Source organism: Solanum stenotomum, chromosome 5 (assembly GCF_019186545.1).
Source record: "Solanum stenotomum isolate F172 chromosome 5, ASM1918654v1, whole genome shotgun sequence".
Taxonomy (NCBI): Eukaryota; Viridiplantae; Streptophyta; class Magnoliopsida; order Solanales; family Solanaceae; genus Solanum; species Solanum stenotomum.
Genome location: NC_064286.1, coordinates 27,938,194 through 27,945,001, shown reverse-complemented (window position 1 = coordinate 27,945,001; position 6,808 = coordinate 27,938,194). Strand labels below are relative to the sequence as shown.

The window sequence follows — 6,808 nt, the reverse complement described above, 5'->3', positions numbered from 1 at the left end:
GAGCTAATAGAGATAGCCCCTCCCCTAAAATACAATCTGAATACCGTGAGGCACATTATGAAAAATATTACCCAGTAAGAACTCAGTACTGTTGAAAAGTTGCCGCTTCCAATTATTGTGACATTTATGTACATTCTTCCATACTAGAATTTGAAGCTAGTAAGAAGTTTGTCGAACAAGAATGGGCTATGTATTGACTTGTGGGATATAATAGAGAATAATGACATTCAGAAGTATGAAGATAAAATTTTTACTTTTAGGAAGTTGAGTATTGATGACTATTCTCTATCCATTGGGAAATTGATCAAGGATTGCGAATTGGGTGTTGGTGATGAAATTGGGCGATATTGGTATCCTTGTTTATCAAATTTAATTTTCAAATTATTTTCTAAGGCTGATGATTCAGGAATTAGGCCTGTATTTTTGTCAAGAGGTTAAAATTATTTTGTCAAATTTTTGTTTGCTTTTATGTACTTCTGTTTGCCAGAAAGAATTGGTTGACAATTTTGTAAACTATTCAAGAATTAGGACCAAAAAGTTGGATATTTGCCCATTTAGTTACTTGACCATGTAAAAATTTCTACATCGTCGATGGATATTAGTTAAACTCTTATTTTTGTCCACACTTTAGGTAAGATAACAATCTCGAAATTATTATCCAGAATTTAAATGCCAAATGACATATTTATCCTATTTTATAACTCTTCTCCGAAAGTCCCCTAAGAAACAAGTTTAAAATTTAAAAATAGTTATAATTTTCTCTGAATCCTGCTCAAAGTTGGAAAAGAAAACCTATTTGTTGTCTTTATAAGGTGTTGCACCTCTGTCTTTTCATCCTCACCTTCTTCAATGTCTGATCAGAGGCCTTTTCTTAGCATGAAGAAGACCTTCTTTAACAATTTATTTCCTTCAAAATATGAAGAAGAAGCTTGCAAAATTAACAACACTCCACATGAAGTGACTCGAGAACTAGTGGAGATAAGGGACTTATACCCTACCCCAAGAATTGATCTGCAAAACCCATGGCAGATCAAGAAAAATACTACCCATGACGAGATCGTTCTAGGAATGTTGATGATTCAATTTTTCGAGATATTTGAGTACATCCTTCGTTACTGGACTTTGAATATGGCCAAAAATTTTGGAGAATGGCTGCAAGGTATGTGTTGACATGTGGGATGTAACTGAGGAGAATATCCCTAAAAAGTATGAAGGTGGAAGTGTTTGGTTCAGGAAGTTGTTTAGTGATGTTATTTTTATTGGTCCATAGAATTGTTCAAGGGTCGCAAAATGGGCGATGGTGATGAAATTGGGCTTTATTGAGATCCTAGAACTTCAACTCTAGTTTTCAAATTGCTTTCTCAGATTGACTTTTAGTGGAAAGGTCCAATAATTTAGGACCAGAAATACCATATATGATGTCGTAGTCTTTGGTTTAGCATTACTCTTTCACATAATTGTAATATCTAAAGACATTATTATGAAATTGGAATTCTTGAAGTTCCCAATTTAGTTAGCGTAATTCCCTTTTTGTTCTTATGTTTTCATTCCCTGTAATGATAGTGTTCTTTTAAGTTCATGTAATAGTTTAGTAGTTTTGACGTTCTATGTCAACTTTTGTTATATATGCTCCTCATTATAAAGGAGATTAATGTGAGAAATAAATTGATAGACTTACAGAAAATGCTTGGAAATAAGGACCTAACATGACCTAATTAAGGACCCCCCTTAATCATTAAGGCAGAATCTTTAAGTTGATGGATTCCATTCAATAGAGTGTAGTATATAACATATCTAGAGAAAATAAGAGTACAAAGTATTAGGGCATGTTTGAATAGATGAATGTAATTTCTAAATTGAACATAGATGTATTAACTTAAGACAACTAATTTTTCAATAATGAATTCATTCAAATCTTTGTTTCCATTTTTCTACATAATCGAAACATGAGTTGTTGGCTGCTTAACTTTTGGGAATGGCCTTTAAATAGATGCATAACCATCTGAACAACTACCTGTATTTAGCATATAATACTCTTCTTGAACCATTTATGATGACCTTCTATGTTTGATCGAGGGGAACTCTCAGCTTGCTCTTTTTAGTCTGCAGTTTTTCGCAGCAGAAGTTAAAATAACAACAGTAGTCATATGACTCATATCTTAGATCTTTGTGTAGAAATGAACATAAACCATCTTCATTGTTGAAGGAAACAATTGAAGAAAAAAAATATGGTTTCCTCCCATCCTTTGTTAGTATTAACAAATATAGAAGGTTCCTACGATAACTCAAGTTGTTCGGTCACTGTTTTCCAAAATATCTTGTAGTATTGTTCTTGAAATGTCTTAAAGCAAGCACATTCTTTCTTACTTTGGATATTTCTTTTGATAGAACCTTTTCTGCATTTTTACTTCAATTTGCTTATATCATCTATCGTCTTCCCACCTTGATTTTGCTAATCATAATTTATTTTGTTCTTGAATTCTAGTAACCAAGTGTCTGCATTAGCATTAGTCAATGTAGTTCTCCACAGTTCATCTAACACTCTATGCACAGTAACATCAAAGAGATGGTGTCCATTTTGCTGCTCTATAGGCTAGTGACTACAATAAATGCAGTAAGAAGATTCTATGAAAATTGTGAGCAAATGTAAAGATGTTACAAAAGGCGAAGTTTTTATGTTCATTCTACCGAAGTTCATATACTCACAACAAATTCCTTGAAATAAGGACCTAACATGACCTAAAAAGGATCCCATTTCATGCACAAACTCACTTGTGGAAGATTACCCCAAGCTTGTCTTCTTCCATCATATTTGTAACATATTCCTTAATCAAGGCTGAATCTTTATGTTGATGGAGAGGAGAGGTGGAAGAAAAGGCTTGGGATGGATTTTGGATTCTTTGTGCGAGTCGTATGCAGTGAGAGTCGCTTTCCATATTGATGGACTCTAATGAAGCAATATTGTTTGGGATCTCTATAATATTTCTGATTCCTCGTGCATGAGAATTTTTAAGTCGATGGATTCCTTAGAATAGAGTGCAGTATATAAGAAATATATAGCAAATAAGATTGCAAAGTATCGGGGCATGTTTGAGTAAAGGAATATGATTTCTAAATTGAACAACTATGTATTAACTTAAGACAAAACTGAATTTGTAACAATATAATATAGGGTCTAAACTCTTTGAATCATGTGACTGAAAGATTTTAGATTAACACAAGAATAAGGCTACATTCATTCAAGTCTTTGTTTCCATTTTCTACATAATTGAGAGGAACTCTCAGCTAGCTCTTTCTAGTGTGGAGTTTTTTGCAACATAAGTTAAACTAACAACAGTAGTCATATCACTCATATCTTAGATCTTTATGTAAAAATGAATATAAACTGTCTTTATCGTTGAAGGAAACAATTTAAGAAACAAATTTGGTTTCCTCCCATCTTTTGTAAGTATTAACAAAAATAGAAGGTTCTTGTGATAACTCAAGTTGTTTGATCATATTTATTTCCAAAACATGTTGTACTATTGTTCTTGAAAGGTCTTACAACAAACACATTCTTTCTCAGTTTGTATATTTCTTTTGGTACAATCTTTTCGGCATTTTTACATGAATTTGCTGATATCATCGATCATCTTCAGACCTCGATTTTGCCAAACTGAATTTGTTTTGTAATTAAATTCTAGTAACCAGGTGTTTGCATTAGCACTAGTCATTGTAGTTCTCCATGGTTCACCTAACAGTATATGCATATTAACATCAATAAGACGGTGTCCATTTTACTGATTTATGGGCTAGGAACTATAATAAATATAGCAAGAAGATTCTATGGAGATTGTAAGTAAATGTAGAAATGTCACAAAAGACAGTTTTAATTGTCATTCTTATGATGTTGATATACTCGCAAAAAATGCTTGGAAATAATGACCTAACATGACCTAAATAACTAGGACCCCATTTCACGCACAAACTCACTTGTAGAATAATACCCCAAGCTTGTATTCTCCCATCATATCTATAACATATTCCTTAATTATCAGGGATATATCTTTAAGTTGATGGATTATGATATGTCGTGAGTTTACGATATTTTTAATACATTTCACTTGTGAGTTGTGTGTGTCTAGGGCCTTTTTGTATTGGTTTTTATGTGTTCTTATCATGTTTTGCAGGAAAGATGTTTACGCGCGAAAGTAAAGAGACAGCTGAAAGAAATGCAGAACAAGGCATCTACAGAGCTGATCTACGGACCGTAGGTCCATTGACTCTCCGTAGATAGTGACCATAGATCAACAGGCAAGGCATGCTAATCAACTCAGGGAAATCTGACCAAGTGTGGAACCACGGTGGCCATTGACGGTTCGTAGATTGATCTATGGACCATACTGTTGATACGTAAAATGATACTGTGAGGGTTCCAGTACCTGATGTTTGAATATTCTAAGTATGGAGCTACGGAGAGGGATTGACGGACAATAGATCGATCTACGGTCTGTACTGGAGTTCCGTCGCTTGCTTTAGAGAAGCTGGTTTTTGGGAAACAGAAATATTTCCTAAGTCTTGGCTGATGGAAGGGACTCACGGACCTTAGATCCATTGACGGTCCGTGAGTCAGTCTCGTGGAATGAAGACACGTGCCTGAACAAACTTTCCTTATTTTCTTTCCCTTTTAATTTAGGACTTGCTTTCTATAAATGGGGCATGTAAACCTCATTTTGGGGGGGTTGGATTTTATTACTTTTATTCTAGTTCTTGACTGGGGAGATTAACTTGCCACTTTAGCAATTCTTAATTTCCTAAGTTCGTTTTGACGATTTTGGTGTTGCATGTCAAGTTGAATTTCTGGGTTTATTAGTCCTCTTACGTAAGTTCATAATTCTTTTATCTAAAATAATGTATTGAGTTCATATGATTATGGGTAACTAAACTCTACAACTAGGATTGTGGGAACCATGAGCGATTAACAAAGTATGAATAGTAAATAAGCAATTCTTCAGAAGTGTTTTGCATGCATTGATAATTCTTTCGTTTAAAAGTCTTTTTAACGGTGCTCAACATTAGAACTCGCCTTGTTGCTACTTGACGGACCAAGGAGGTAATCAACAAGAAAAGAATTATCAACATAAATTTAGTGTGATACTATCTAATAGGCTAGTGTCGATTGGTGCGAAGTAATAACTAATCCGAACATCCATGTGATGTCTAATATGAGGTAAAGGTAAGTGTTAGTAAATTATACACACGTAGCCGGACCAAGGTGCGGGGTGAAATTCTCTAGATGTCGGACCAAGGATTTAGAGAATCCTAACTTATCACTTCGCATGTAGTACATTAGGAAATGATTGCTATTACTAGGATTACTGCGCTATGAGCTTGTGGGGAACACGTATACCCTAAGCTAATTTTCTCATCTTGATAACAACCGAAATTGACTTTTGTTTACTGATTACTTACTGAATTCTTACAATTTGTTTCACAAACCCCCCCCCCCCCTTTATTTAATTACTTGTTTTAGGAAGTAATTTGACTAAACAAATATAATTGTTTGTTAAAGTTAAGTCTAAATCATTTTCCTCGTGGGATCGACCTCAACCTACAAGTTGGGTTCATTACTTGATAACGATCGCTTATGCTTCTTTAGGGAGGTGTAATTTGAGCGTATCAAATTTTGGCGCCGCTGCCAGGGAAATTTGGCTTTTAGATTAATTTTAACTTTATTATTGAACTTTGGTAAAATATTTCCTAATTTTACTTTTTCTTTTTGTGTTTGTCTCTATCAAGTTCTGACTCAAGTGTATCAAGTACACGGAGCCAATGTAAACCACTTACTCCTTACGATCCAGAGTTGAATTGAACTTTGTGAAGAATGAACAATCAAGGAGTTCAAGTTAATCCTATCGGAGGTAACCTAGGTGATGAAGTTGAGTCGCAACCTCCGATGGTAGTTGGTGGAAACAACTAGGTTCTATCTGAAAATCAATTGGGAGATGCAGTGAGGGTGCATGGCCTACTAGGCGCACGACTGCATGACAACTTTAGGGGCAACATAAACATTGATGACTCAGATGGACCTCTTGTCCTACCTCTTTTGCCTCTGGGGCACACATTTGTAGTGACTTGTAGCTTGATGCAGATGCTTTCAGCAAGGGGCTTGTTCTGAGGGTCGCCATCGGAGGACCCACATGCTCACATAGCCAAGCTGAGGGTAGTTTGCAAAAGTTGTGTAGGTCGACCAGACTTGGATATGGATGTTATCGGATTGCGAGTATTCCCGCTATCACTGACAGGCGATGTTGTTGTATGGTTCACTGAGCTCCCATATAACTCAATCTATACATGGGAACAATTGAAAGATGTGTTCATAGCAAGATATTATACAGTGTCAAAGAAGCTCAATCACAAATATAATGTCAACAATTTTGTGGCATTACCTAGAGAATCTGTTAGTAGCTCATGGGACAAATTTACTGCGCTTGTAAGAGGTGTTCCGAATCACTGTATTGATGATGAGTCGCTGAAGGAATATTTCTATCGAGGACAGGATGACAACAATAAAGTAGTGCTTGATACTATAGCTGGAGGATCATATGGTGAGTGCACATACGCTCAGATTGCAAAAAAATTGGAGAAGATCTCTCGCAACAATAAAGTATGGAGTACTAGGACGTCAGATACTGGAAGAAACACATTTTCCGTTCATACTACAAACAACCAGTCAACTGATGGGATTCGTGAGGAGATGGCTTAGATGAGGACCGAGTTAGGATTGGTATTGAAGCATATGAGCGGAAGTGCGAAAAAAGTAAATGTT

General features: G+C 35.5%; 1 pseudogene; it reads left to right on the top strand.

The window, feature by feature from the left end:
- Positions 1-849: 849 nt before the first annotated feature.
- LOC125863837 (uncharacterized) lies at positions 850-1,377 on the top strand (annotated as a pseudogene).
- The last annotated feature ends 5,431 nt before the right edge of the window (positions 1,378-6,808 follow it).